Consider the following 14,990-nt stretch of genomic DNA (forward strand, 5'->3'; position numbering starts at 1 on the left):
TGGGTCTCGCACGTAATGTCGGTTGTCAGGCTCAGATCTGCACCGCTGTTAGGATGAATAGGCTGTGGGTCATGCTGTCAAAGTTGGTATCATCGTCGAAGTTCACTGCTTCCGAATTCGTGGTGGTGTCTTGCCACATTTGCAATGAGACGGAAAAAAGCAGATATGAAAGGTTGGGAGAGATGATGAGAAAGTTAGGGTGGAGTTGGTGAGAGAGGAAGGAAGAATTTTTTACAGAGCGAGATGATGGATCATGGTGGATTCTTTTACAAAAGTAGAAAAGAATGAAAATGTATATACTCAAACCTATTTCCCTTATTTACATCTCGTGTTACATTTTTCCCCCATCACACAAATGAAACCCCTCTCTATATAGGAGGAAATGATAAGTTAATTTTAGAAAAGAGAAAAAAAAAAGATCAAAACTACTTTGGAAAAAGAGAGGGAGAAGAACGAAACTCACTCCCTCCTTTGACTCTTTAAAATTAAAGAGAGAAAAATATATATAATTTTGTTGTTATTTTATTTTTCCTAATAAAACTACAAACGTTTTTTTTTAATTTAATTCTATGTTATTTTTCACATTTTTTTATACTAACTAATAAAACTTCAAATGTTTATTTTAATTTAATTATATGTTATTTTTCTCATTTTTTTATACTAACAAATAAATAATAAAAATGGAAGAAAAAAAAATAGCCAAATACAGTGTCTACAGCTTGCCCCCCTTTGTGTACTCTTGTAGGACTAAAAGGGTAGACAAAGGTAAAGACTAATTATTTGGGAGACAGAAATTTTGTTCAAAGAAGCAAGATCGAGATGGACCCAACTTGACACTAGGCAGGATCTCAACATGCAAAGGACTTGTACTTGATATAAGCCTTAACCTTGAACTTGGATAAGTTTTTATTTAAACAACATGATAAGTGGCACGGACCTGGCTTGACACAAGCTTTGACCTCGATTTGGATCAGGTTCGATTTAACCGAAACATAAAAATACAACGGACCTGGGTTTTACACAGGCTTTAACCACAACTTGGATTGAGTTCAATTTAACCGAAAGTGAAAATGCAACAGACCTGGCTTTAACACAGGCTTCGACCTCGACTTGAATCGGGTTCGATTTAACAGAAAGAGAAAATGCAACGGACCTGGCTTTAACAACAGGCTTCGACCTCGACTTGGGTCGGGTTCGATTTAACCGAATAAGATGCAACGAACTTGGTTTTAACACAGGCTTCAACCTCGACTTGGATCGAGTTCGATTTAACCGAATGATAAATGCAACGAACCTGGCTTTAACAACAGGCTTCGACCTCGACTTGGATCGGGTTCGATTTAACTGAAGATAAATGTTGATCACAAAATGACTAAGCTTTCGAGCTCGGCTCTGACAGAAGGATGCAATTGAGGTTGAATTGAAACGTGCTGAGCAGGACACCGTAAGATAAAACACTCTGACACCCAAGTTAGAAAGAATTCGAGTTGTATCTGAGAGAAAATACAGTGTTCACGTACCTGAGATAGAAGCAAATGGTTTCTACATATAGGCAAGGTGTCCGACATGATTCATGACAAGGCCTCAACGACTCTTTAAGATAAGTTGAAGTGATTTGGTTTACTTGAAAGCTCTTTACCTAAGTGTAAATGATTCTTTTAAACTTGCTAAGTGCATGAGATATGCACTTGACGCATGACGATAAGACTAACAAAAACCACATGTTCATGCAAATGCGAAATTCAAATGGCAGTATGGAGTACTTATCGTAGCGGAAGTCTAACATCCGAGCGAGAGGTCAGACCAAACTAATTCATACTGGCAACCACACTACACTGCGTATGTACCTATGCAGGTGAGGCGTTTGTCGATCCTAGAAACGACTGCAGTGGAGTGAGGAGTTAGCGACTGGAATGCCCAAAGATCATAAAGAATGGGACATGAATGGAGGCAGTGGAAAACTGTACTCATATTAAATTGCGTCCCCTTATAAACGAAAGAGCTCCTGTCAAATTAGCTAATAAAGATCGGGTACCCTGTCGCTGACAATTGAGTGTGGCCTATCAATTAGCTCTAACTCTAAAGGCCGAGGAAAAGCTAAAAATATCTGCAGGAGGCTCCCCAGGAAGCTGTTGTGCGACCTCTAGTACAACTATCTTATGAGGGATGGATGCATCTACAAATGTGTATTGCCCCAATGTTAGGAATGATACTCCATATATTTTATTTTTATCAATTGAAAATGTGTCACAACATATGATCTGTTTTTTATTTAGCTTAAGCAATGAATTTGATCTTCAATGCATGATGCACTAATGTATATGCATACCGAAAGCTAGAATCCAACATATATGCATGATACTAATTTTTGTCTCAAATAATTGAATGTGACAATGAATGCACAATGCATATTTATGCATGATATTTAAATTTTCATAATCTACCCATGATATGAAAACGATTTTTTAAAGAATATTGATGCAAGCGACGTGAATGCGTGATTTGTGAAATACAATTGAGAAAAAAGAAGTCTTAAAGATATTGTCCTTTGTTTACTCTCATTCCTCATATTAGCAAATATTTAACAAACATTTTTCCTTTTTTCTTTTATTTTGCTTTCGGTTTTTTTTTAATGACTACCTTCATCTGATTAGAGATATATACATCAAGGTAATTTCTCAACCATATTAGGTTTGAGGGATTCTTTTTTAGATGTATCTCATGTGCTAGTTTAGAGAACTATTAAAAAGTAATTCATAGCATTGTACATCTTGTTTGATTAAACTGCTTCATAAATTCAGCCTTGTAATTGCCAAAATGTTGGATACAAGAACATGAATTTGACTTTATGAACAAACGATGATGGAAATCATGATTTTCCATCAAGCCTCATGATGAGATAAGTCGACGTGCAGTTGATGCAGTCCACTTTTGAATGCAAGTGACCTCTCTTTTCTCAAAGTGTAGCTCTTCATGGATGTTGTAGAGTACACTTTGTGAATGTTGAAGACTTCTCAAAATTGAAAGATTTTGTGTAATGTAACAATCTCAGTCTGAAGATGGCCTTTGTCTCAAAGCTTTGTATAATGCATTTACCATTTGCCCCAACGTAGCATTGCTCGACTTTGCCCAGTTTGAAAATTTGTAAAGAAGACCTTGAAGCCTTTGAACTGTTGTTTTTTATTTATGTTGATTGCCCCAGTCATTAAACTAAAGCACTGTCATGGCCTTAGATGAACCTTTTTTTTTTGGCGAAACACAACCCTTTTACAAACAAAATAGGGTGCAATCACATATAAAAAAGTTGATCATGTATAGTCGCCTTTTGCAACTGTAACTGCTGCTCCAAATTATGTCTTTGCTGCTGCTACAGTAAAACTGTTCTCAAACGAAAATCGTCAAAGGAGACTGAGATCTTGAGACTATTTGTCAGATCGCTAACTTCCCAATTCTCAAAATTACTATCCTCAGTCTTACAATCACTTTTAAAAAAAAAAAAAATAGAAAAGACAAAGATTGAGATAGGAGAACAAGATGAAATAAAAAGTGAAAGAAGTAAGTCAAAGTAAGGAAAATTTTGAGCAACAACTAGTATCAATTCATAAAGCAGTCAATCAAAAGAGCCCAACATTATTTCATTACCTTCAAAGTTCTCAAGGTAATACTAGGTGGATAATTTTGGACGTTTACCACGCAATTAGAAAAATGCTTTTATGGTAAGTAGACAAATATTGATATTCATCACAAAAATTGTATGTGACGGGCTAAGCAAATGATTTTTTTTTTTGCCAGTAAATGGTCAACTCTTAATGTTGACCATATTGACCATATATCGGTAGGCTATGCTCAAGATAGGTTAGACTCAAAGCGGGCTAGGCTCAAGGTTTTACAGCTCTGTTTTAGATTCTCACCTCAAAAGGCATCCCTACCCCAGTATGAATATTTAGTCGTTTACTGGCTCGTACATGAGAAGAAATAGGGAGGCCAGCATAAAGCTGCTTTGAGTTAAAGTTTAGCCTGAGAACAAAACTTGGTAAAATGGTTGAGTTTTGAAAAATATTATATCTCATTGAGGACCTTGAAGGCATTCACAAGTTTTTCATTTCTTTTTTCACTTTTTTCCCTTTTTTTCCTTTTTTCTTTTTTTTTTTTTTTCCTCTAAGTGACTTACTATGGTTGGTTTATGCTTCTTGCTAAGGTCTCCACTAACAAGATTTATAAGAGTAGACCATATAAAAATTATCATTGAAAATTTTCAAAACATGTAATTTCATTTTTATCGAGAGCATTTACAACGAAAACATTTTTTTTTGTTTTGTTTTGTTTTTCAACCAATGATATGTGATTACGCTTGTTTACATGCGTAAAAAGAAGGTTTTAGATGCTGTTTTTACTATGTTTTAACTTTGTTTCGGACTTTTTCTCAGTCGTTTGAGTTCCAATTCATGCAAAATTCATATATGATGGTTTTTGGTTGGCTTATATTGTATTTATGACAGTTTAGGACCATTTGGGAGTGAAAATTAATCAAAAGAAGCAAAAAGACGGAAAAACATCATGGGAGGCGCCAGGCACCTACGTGGCTGCAGAAAAACTGGTTTTCTTCCAACTTTGCCCTTAATGAAACGCGTCTTCCAATGCGTTTTGGTGGTTCCAACCGATGCATACGTGTAGAAGAAGTGTTCCATTATCAGTTTGAGCACGATTTAGTCAGTCAAAGGAGTTGGAAATGGGTGATCCACCAGCGTTTTAGGACCTACCTAACCAATTCTGCAAAGCTATAAATTCCAGCAGCTTCTCCACCAAATGCATCAAGCCTTGCTTCCTTCTCTTGATCATTTTTAGTGTTTCTTTGTTGCTTTCTAAGTACTTTTGAGTTGCTTTCATTAGTTGCTTTTGGTTTTTAAATCCCGAGCACTTTACATTCCTTTATTGAGCTTTGTTTTGTTTCCGTTTGTACTTAGTTATTTTCTACTTATTCAAATATATAAAAATCCAGCACTTTGCTTATCTTCCCTTTGCCTTTACTTTATTTTTAGTTAAGAGAATTGTGTTTTTGGAGGAAAGAGCACGTGACACTCCCCCTTGCTTGAAAGAGAAGGGCGAAGCTCTCAATCCCGAACAAAACTCTCCGATTAGTTAACTTTTATTTTTCACACATGCATTTCAATTTCAACCATTTTACTTGCTGTCTTTTCTTCAATATGTCTTTCTAAATTCCCGTCTCTAGCCCGGTTATGGATAGTTAGCCTTTTATTTCTAAAAAGGGTTGCTAAGAAGTAGTGTTTTCGCTTTCCACTCATTGCTCAACATGTTTTTTCCAAAAAGTAAAGTTAGGATTTAGAGAAGGCCACTGTAAGTCTTAACAAGTTAATACTGAAAAGGTTGTTATTTACATTGTTGAGTGGTTAAACCGAGGAGAGGAACACCTTAGACATAAGGGTTCCGGTTAAGTAGCCTAGACATAGGACCTTAACCCGAGGTTGCGACTATTTCCATCCTAAAACTAAGATATCTCTCATAATAGACATATTAGGGAATGTCTCAGGACTTTGAACTTGCTTAGACATAAGTCAAGTGAAAAGCGTAGTCGTTGATTCCTAAAGTAAAATGCATATCGTCCTTAGCGTTTCCTTGATTCTTTGTTCGCTAACTTGAAGTAATTCGGGCTAGGTTTTACCATTATAAGACCAAATCCCAAATCCAAAACCATTATTTGTGACCACTTCCCATTTTACAAGAATCACTCATTTCAACGTTCACTATTCATTAAAACTTTAGAGTTTGGAAATTATTTAGAAGTCCTTGAGGATCGATACTTGGATACTCCATCCATTTTATATTACTCTGACAGGTGTGCGCTTGCATCTATAGAATTGTTACCACGCTTAGTGCGTGCGTTCAGCATAACGCCAGTCAAGTTTTTGGCGCCGTTTCCGGGGACTTTAGTTTTAAAATTATTTTCAAATTCTTTTAGTTTTTATTTTTGTGAATTGTTGTTGGGTGTAATTTCCATCCACCGTTTTTGTTCTATATTTTTGGTCGTTTATCTCACAAGGGTAAGTTAAAGTGCATGAGCACAAGATCTTTTCTTCTATCCGTTGACCCTGAGATTGAGCGGACCCTTCGAAAAACTCGAAAGGAGCAAAGACTTCGAAAACAACTAGAAAAGCAAAAAGAGAGAGAAGGTGAAATCAGTCCTGAAAGTGAGGTAGAGAGTACGAGCACATCAATGACAGATTTTCCACCTCGTGATCCGGTTGATCCACCTGCTGTTAACGGTAATATGAAGGATCACGCAAGAAATGATGAATTCAACCATATCCAGATGGCGGACAACAAAGACGTGGCAATGCGAGAATATGCCGCCACGGCTTTTCAGAACTTTGATTCAGGGATAGTCAACCCTATTCCAGCCCACGCAAACTTTGAGCTTAAACCAATGATGTTCCAAATGTTGTAGACAATTGGACATTTTGGAGGGCCGAAACATGAGGATCCACATGATCATCTGAAATCATTCATTCAAATTACAAATGCATTTCGATTACCTGGTATAACAGACGATGCTCTTAGACTAACACTTTTTCCATTTTCTTTGAAGGACCAAACTAGAGCATGGCTCAATGCATTTCCACCGGGATCCATCACCACATGGGGGTCGTTAGTGGAGAAGTTCTTAACAAAATTCTTCCCACCTACTCGCCACGCTGATATCAGAGAGGAGATCATCTCCTTTAGACAGTATGATCGTGAACCTGTTCACGAGGCGTAGGAAAGATTTAAAGAGCTCATCAGGAAATGTCCGAACCATGGCTTGCCAGCATGCATCCAGATAGAACATTTCTTTAGAGTTTTAGATCATCCTACTAAGATGATGCTAAACAATGCTGCCAACGGAGCCTTTACAAAGAAGACATTCAACGAGATAGTCGACATCCTAAATGACTTAGCTTCACACAACGAACTATGGTGTTCGCAAAGATCTAGGGCAGCACCAAAGAAGCAAGATCCAGCTGGAGTTGTGGCTCTGGACATTGCGACCTCGATGCAAAAAGAGATGGTTACAATGAACCAGAGGCTGAAAGAGATGGCATTGGGAATAAAAAAATCCATTAGCCACGCCGACACAACCTGTGCAGTCGGATTATTGCACTCCTGCCCCTGTTTGCCAAGTCAACGATCTCATTTGTTCATTTTGCAGTGAAAACCATATTTATTATAATTGTCCACATAACCCTGCTTTCGTTTTTTATGTAGGACATGGGAACAATAGGAACTTTAACCCATATTCGAACACCTATAACCCAAGTTGGAGGCACCACCCTAATTTCTCATGGGGAGGTCAAGGAGGTTCGAGCGGTTTTAATCAAGGACAGAGCTAGCAGAACAAGCAGCCCTATGTTCCACCTACACAGTAATACATTCCGCCACCGCAACAACAATACAATCAGAGAACACAGACTCCACCAGTTCAAAATAACAACTCAAATCTTGAGAATATGATGAAGGAGTACATGGCCCGAACCGACGCAGTGATACAATCCCAAGCGGCATCAATGAGAAATTTCAAGACCCAATTGGGACAGCTCGCCAATGAATTGAAGAATAGACCACAAGGTTCTTTTCTAGGCCATACTGAATTACCAAAACGAGAAGGGAAAGAACAGTGCAAAGCTGTCACCCTTAGGAGTGGACTGGCATATGATGGACCAACAATGCCAACAACAGATGTATAGATTCCGTCCACTGAACCAATTGTAAAGATACCAGAAAATCCAACAACACCAGAAAAAGAAAATATTAGAAAAGGTAATGAGGACACCCCGAGTGTTCCTCCACAGGTACAACCTTCTTTTACCCCTACTCCCCCGTTTCCACAAAGATTAGTTAAGAAAAATAATGATTCCCAGTTTAGAAAATTTTTAGATATTTTAAAACAATTGCATATAAATATACCATTAGTAGATGCTCTAGAACAGATGCCAAATTATGCTAAGTTTTTGAAAGATATAGTTTATAGGAAGAAAAAGATAGGAGAGCATGAACTGGTAGCCATGACAAAATGTAGTAGTGAAGCTGTAGGCAGCCCGCTACCCATGAAGTGTAACGATCCTGGCAGTTTTACCATTCCATGTTCCATAGGAGGGAAGAACTTAGGAAGGGCATTATGTGATCTAGGCACTAGCATTAATCTTATGTCATTATCAGTTTTCAAATCTTTAGGCATAGGAGAAGCTAGACCTACTACGGTTACCCTGAGGGAAAGATAGAAGATGTTTTAGTCCAGGTGGACAAATTCATTTTCCCTGCAGACTTTATCATTCTAGATTGCGAGGCGGACTTAGACATTCCCATTATTTTGGGAAGACCATTTCAAGCCATTGGGGATACAGTTTTTAATGTGAGGAAGGGAGAAATTACAATGAGGGTAAATAATGAAGAAGTTAAATTTAACGTTCTAGACGCCATGAAATTACCAGGAGACTTTGAAGAGTGCTCTGCTATAACTAACTTGAATCCTGTTATGTTTGATGAGTTTTATGACTTGTTAGTTACAGAGATTGAAGAAGAGCTTGATAAGATAGCAGAAGGACCGGAAGATGTGACTAATCCTGTTGAAAAAATACAAAAAGAAGAATGCAAGTCGTTACTTCCGTCCATAGTGGAACCACCCACGTTGGAGCATAAGCCATTGCCGTCGCATTTGAAATATGCGTATCTAGGGGATAACGACACTTTACCAGTTATTATAGCCTCCAATTTATCACCTACTAATGAATATTCTTTATTGCAGATTTTGGAGAAGCACAAAAAGGCCATTGGATGGACGATAGCAGATATCCGAGGGATAAGCCCGGCCTTTTGCATGCACAAAATCTTATTGGAAGAAGATGCTAAGAACTCTATTGAGAGTCAAAGGCGATTGAACCCGAAGATGAAAGAGGTTGTAAGGAAAGAAATTCTTAAATGGCTTGACGCCGGTGTTATATACCCAATATCCGACAACAGCTGGGTAAGCCCAGTACAGTGTGTACCAAAGAAAGGGGGTATAACCGTGGTGGCCAACGAGGAGAATGAGCTCATCTCAACCCGAACTGTGAGTGGGTGGAGAGTTTGCACTGACTATCGCAAACTCAACAAGGTAACGAAGAAAGACCATTTTCCTTTACCGTTTATTGACCAGATGCTCGACCGTCTGGCAGGTAAGGATTTCTATTGTTTCTTAGATGGATATTCGGGTTATAATCAAATTACTATTGCTCCAGAAGACCAGGAGAAGAAAACATTTACGTGTCCGTATGGTACGTTCGCTTTCAGGCGAATGCCCTTTGGATTATGCAATGCACCCGCGACTTTTCAGTGGTGTATGATGGCCATCTTCTTTGACATGGTAGAAAATATTCTAGAAGTTTTTATGGATAACTTTTCTGTTTTTGGAAATTCTTTTGACGCATGTTTAGTTAATTTGGAGAGAGTATTGGAGAGATGTGAACAAACAAACCTAGTCCTAAATTGGGAGAAGTGTCATTTCATGGTACAAGAGAGTATTGTTTTGGGTCACAAAATTTCCAAGCAAGGAATAGAGGTAGACTACGCTAAGATAGACATCATTTCAAAGCTACCTCCTCCCACGAATGTTAAAGGGATTAGAAGTTTTTTAGGGCATGGGGGATTTTACCGCCGCTTTAAAAAAGACTTTGCTAAAATTTCTAAACCCTTGTGTCAATTGTTAGAACATGATAAACCATTTGTTTTTTATGATGACTGTTTAAAATCATTTGAAATGTTGAAAGTTGCTTAAAGTTCAGCCCCTATAATTATCGAACCTAATTGGGATTTACCTTTCGAGCTCATGTGTGATGCTAGTGATTATGCAATAGGAGCTATGTTAGGACAACGTAAAAACAAGATCTTGCATCCTGTGTATTATGCTAGTAAGACTCTAACGGTGCACAACTCAATTACACTACTACTGAAAAGGAACTGTTAGCAGTTGTGTTCGCCTTTGATAAGTTTAGGTCTTACTTGATAGGCACAAAAGTCATTGTTTTTTCTCACCATTCTGCTTTAAAATATTTATTTGCTAAAAAAGATGCGAAACCACGTTTGATACAGTGGATTTTGTTACTTCAAGCGTTTGATATTGAAGTTAGGGACAGGAAGGGTACTGAAAACCAAGTTGCTGATCACCTGTCTAGATTGGAATCCCCGCTCTGTGATGATGGAACTGTTATACGTGAACAGTTTATTGATGAGCAACTCTTGCGAGTTGATTCAGTTCCGTGGTATGCCGATATAGCAAATTATTTGGTAAGTCGAATAGTTCCTTATGAGTTCAACAAGCAACAGGTAAAGAAATTTCTAAATGAAGTTCGATTTTATCGTTGGGATGAACCTTTTTTATATAAGCTAGGACCTGACAATATCTTACGCAGGTGTGTAGCAGAAGAAGAGCACGAGGCGACATTAGACGCTTGTCATATGTCTCCATATGGAGGACATTTTGCAGGACACAAAACCGCAGCCAAAGTTTTGCAAAGTGGGTTCTTTTGGCCCACTCTGTTCAAAGATGCACATAAGTTTGCCCAGGTTTGTGACAAATGCAACGGACAGGTAGTATACTATCTAAACGCCACTAAATGCCTCAAACTCCGATCCTGGAAATTGAAATATTTGATGTGTGGGGTATAGATTTTATGGGTCCATTTCCATCTTCTAATGGTAAGCTTTATATATTGTTAGCAGTAGATTATGTTTCGAAATGGATAGAAGCCATTGCAACTGCTACCAATGATTCTAAAGTTGTCATTCGTTTTTTGCAAAAGCACATTTTTACGCGTTATGGAACACCGCGTTGTCTGATAAGCGATGGGGGGGCTCATTTTGTGAATAGGTCTATGCAAAAGTTGCTGGCTAAATACAATGTACGTCATAGGGTTGCAACAGCATATCATCCTCAGTCGAATGGGTTAGCCGAAATATCTAATAGGGAGATAAAAAAACATTTTAGAAAAAACTATAAATCTTAACCGTAGGGATTGGTCTTTGAAGCTTGATGATTCACTTTGGGCATATAGGACAACATTTAAGACTCCCCTCGGCATGTCCCTCTATAGGCTAGTCTTTGGAAAAGCATGTCATTTGCCTCTTGAGCTAGAATATAAAGCATTTTGGGCTACTAAGAAATTAAATTTTGATTTGTCGGCTGCAGGTGAAGCGAGGACGTTACAATTGTTGGAATTAGAAGAACACAGGCAATTTCCTTATGAGAATGCTAAGCTGTTTAAGGAAAAAACTAAACAGTGGCATGATAGGCGTCTTCGGCCGAACAATCTTCAAGAAGGTGATCTGGTTCTGTTATTCAATTCTAGGTTGAAACTTTTTCCTGGGAAACTTAAGTCTAGATGGTCTGGTCCCATTAAAATTTTTAAAGTCTACCCATATGGGGCAGTGGATCTAGTTGACTCTAAGGGAAGTATTTTTAAAGTAAATGGGCAGAGACTTAAGCCATATTTTGGAGAACCAGTGGATAGAGGAAAAACCTCTATTCAACTTTCAGGTCAATAAATGTTTGCGAAAAATGTTTTCCTTCTTATCCGTTTTGAAAGAACAAAAGTAAAGGAAGGAAGTTTTTGTATCTTACATTTTTTTTTTGTTTAATCATAAAAAGTTTTGCTTATTAAAAGAATGTTTTTGAAAACGTTGAAAAGAGAAAAAAAAAACGTTGAAAAAAATTACGCAGGCGCCTAGCGCCTGCCCTTTGCGAAAAAAAGAATCACGCAGGTGCCTGGCGCCTACTCTGTTTTTTCCAGTATTTCGAATTTCTTTTTCCTTCGTGGTTTGGGTTTCAATTTCGAATTTTATGGGTTTTATTTTGGGTCAAATATTAATCCTTTGTGATTTAAGTTTCAAATCTCTCCTTAAACTAAAAAATGCTTCGAATTTTGTTTCCCTAATCCTATTTGGAATTCAAACTTATTTTTTCCTTTTAGGTTTAGGAAACCTAGTTTGAGCTTAAAACTCAATCCCTTTCCATTTAGGATTTAGTTTGGGGAAATCTTTAAATAGACCCATTGCCTAAGCCTTACACCTCCACAAAAACCCACACACAACTCTCTTCTTTCCCCTTTGTTTTTTCGGCAAACCCACTCCCTCACCACCATTTTTTTTCGATTTCTGCCACAACCAAGAAGAAGCAGAAATTCCAGCCTTTGTTTAGTTCTATGGCTTCTTCTTCTCAACACACTTCACTCCCTACTTCTCCTTCCCAAGCTCCTACACAACCTCCTATGATGGGACCACATGGTTATGTAAATTTTCAGCAACTACCCACCCTTAATATACGTCAAAACAGTGAGTTTAGGGCTGAAAATCCTCAACAACTTCCTCCAATGATCAATCCGGGTATGTACCAACCATTTATGTTTAACCCGGTTCCTTCCTATCATTTTCGCTTGTCCCAAATGCAAATTCCAGCTAGTGTTCATCCTTACGGAATGCCCAACTCATCTACTCTATTTCCTAGCCTTCCACCTTATTATGGAATGGGTCATTGGGTACCTCCACAAAATTATGGGATGATTTCACCTAGGGTTCCCCCACCACCTCAACTTCCATTCCTAGAAAGAGGACCTCAAGCACCACAATTGAACCCTAACATATTGAGTACCTTCAACATGGGACACCTAAAACCCTTAGAGCCTCCTAGGATGCCAATCCCAACCAATATGCCAATGGATACAGGAGATGAGCATGGAGGAGAGCAAGAGAAGAGCCATAGCCATAGGCTAGAGCCCGGGGTCTCGATAGGACAAAAGAGGAAGGGCAAGGAGGTGATGACGGACCCATAAATTGCGGAAGATGGGAGTAGTAGGCGTCTGATGCCTAAGGATTCATCTATGGAGAACAGGGATGAGGAGCAGTTTTATTCATCTCCATTGATTATTACACCGAAAGATGGTAATGATGATTTTCTACTGGTTTCACGAGGCCATTGTTCAAATATGCCGGAAACAGAGGATACCGAGAACGAAGTGGTGAGAACAGATACTCAGGAACCTTCCCCATTGGATACACCTACAGAATGAGCATTTTGTAGTCACCAAGAATTGCCTACTGGGCAACTAGATCTACTCCGTTGGCAACAGATGAGTATGTCACACCGATGGCCACTCTACCAGGGGTAAGGGATGCTCAAGCTATTCCTTCTAATGCAGTTAAACCGCTTGAGTGTGATACAGGTAGATCCAAGGTTGGGGAGAATAGTACTCAAGAACCTATCAGAGAAGAAGATCCTGAGGACATGCAGACGATAAGGGAAATGTTCCAATACAAGAGGCGGGAGAAGAAGAGTTCAAAACGTCGTGCAGTTCAGACTAAGAAGCCGACAGTGCCCATGAATGAACCTAAAACGAGAGCTGCGAAAGCTAAAGCAACTGAAGCTAAGAAGAAGGTAGTGGCACCTGGGCCAGTTGATACCATCGAACTAGACTTATCTGAGGGAGAGGAGGTCCAGACGCAATGGAACGCGGCAAATTTAGCCACTCGAACTTCATTAATGAAATCCCGTAAGATTATGACAGAATTGGGATTCGATCTCACTCTAGGAGATGTGCCTGATGATTGGAGGGAGACTGCTAGAGATAAACAATGGAGACCACTCATTCAGCCCATACAATGTGAGGCATTGGAGTTAGTCAGAGAGTTCTATGTTGCTGTCCATCCCAGTCACATATAGCCATAGTGCGTGGGAAGGAAATAAGGTTTGATGCCACTCAGATCAACTACACCTTCAACATTAAGAATATCAGAGATGCTGTGGGCAATAAGATGTTAGTGACTCCGACTCTAGAACAGCTTGATGAGGCTCTAGAATGTGTTGGGAAGCCCTCTGCCACTTGGGATTTGACTACTCATGGCAAGGTACGACTAAGACCCGAGGATGTTTCCCTAGCTGCTTTAGGATGGTTATACATAGTCAAAAACAGAATTCTGCCAACGGAGCATGATGAGCATGTCACTCAGGATAGGGCCCTGCTGGTTTATGCCATGCTAAAGGGCATAGATGTGAATTATGGAGAATTGATCAATACCAGTATCCATGAGTGTGCCCACCGGACACATGGTAAGCTTTATCACCCATGCTTGGTCACTTCTTTATGCTTGCGACAAGGTGTACAGCTCCCTGAGGATCAAATTAAGAGAGATGCCCCAATTGTGGAAGAGAAGAATGTTTGGAGAATTATCGCCCATGCGCTACAAAGAAGGGAAGGTACTGGGACGTCTCCTACATCGGAGATCCGTCGTCTTCGAGAGGAGAACCAACAGCTGCGAGATCAGGTTCGAGAAGTCGTGCAACATATCTACAACTTGAGGGCTTCATTGGATTTTGCGGTTTTACCTTCATGGCCTCCAGCGCTAGCTGCTATCCTTGGTCATCCATCTTCCAGTACCGACACTGATCCTAGTCCACAACCTCCAACTTCTTGAAGGGGAGGTTCCTTCTTTGCTATTTTTTGTGTTTTATTCTTTTGGTTCATGACGTTGTTTGCATATTCTCGCCTTACTACGCATGTTTTTTGTATTGATTATGTTTCGAGCTCAGTTGAAGCATGTATAAATTAGTATCGTTTATCTTCTGATCACTTAAAGTATGCCTTCACTTAACCTTAGTTTAGCTTTTCACATGCCTACTGTGAAGCATCTGTGTTGTGCATGTGATTTCATGTCAATGATGATTCTAAGAGATTGCTGAGTTTTCTGTTCTATGCCTGACTAAGCTTTGAGCTATTTCCTTCGTTTATGTGCTAAACTCATTTTCTTTTATGTCTTTTTGATCTTTACAAACTTTAAGCTTTTTCTTTGCCCCTATATAAAAAGTCCTTGTCCTTTTTCCTGTTAAGTCTTTTTCATCCGATGCAAAAGTCTTTTTCCAGTGAGGACACTGTCTCTCTTAAGTTTGGGGGGACAGTCGTTGTGTCGGTCAT

At 39.0% G+C, this 14,990-nt stretch overlaps 1 non-coding gene across 1 annotated transcript; it reads right to left on the minus strand.

Moving 5' to 3' along the window:
• Positions 1-6,712: 6,712 nt before the first annotated feature.
• On the minus strand, positions 6,713-6,819 carry LOC148209197 (small nucleolar RNA R71). The gene has a single exon (XR_015787477.1). It is a non-coding gene; the product is annotated as a small nucleolar RNA R71 (small nucleolar RNA).
• Positions 6,820-14,990: the final 8,171 nt, after the last annotated feature.

Source organism: Momordica charantia, assembly GCF_013281855.1.
Source record: "Momordica charantia cultivar OHB3-1 chromosome 9 unlocalized genomic scaffold, Mcharantia_2.0 BLBB01000009.1, whole genome shotgun sequence".
NCBI lineage: Eukaryota > Viridiplantae > Streptophyta > Magnoliopsida > Cucurbitales > Cucurbitaceae > Momordica > Momordica charantia.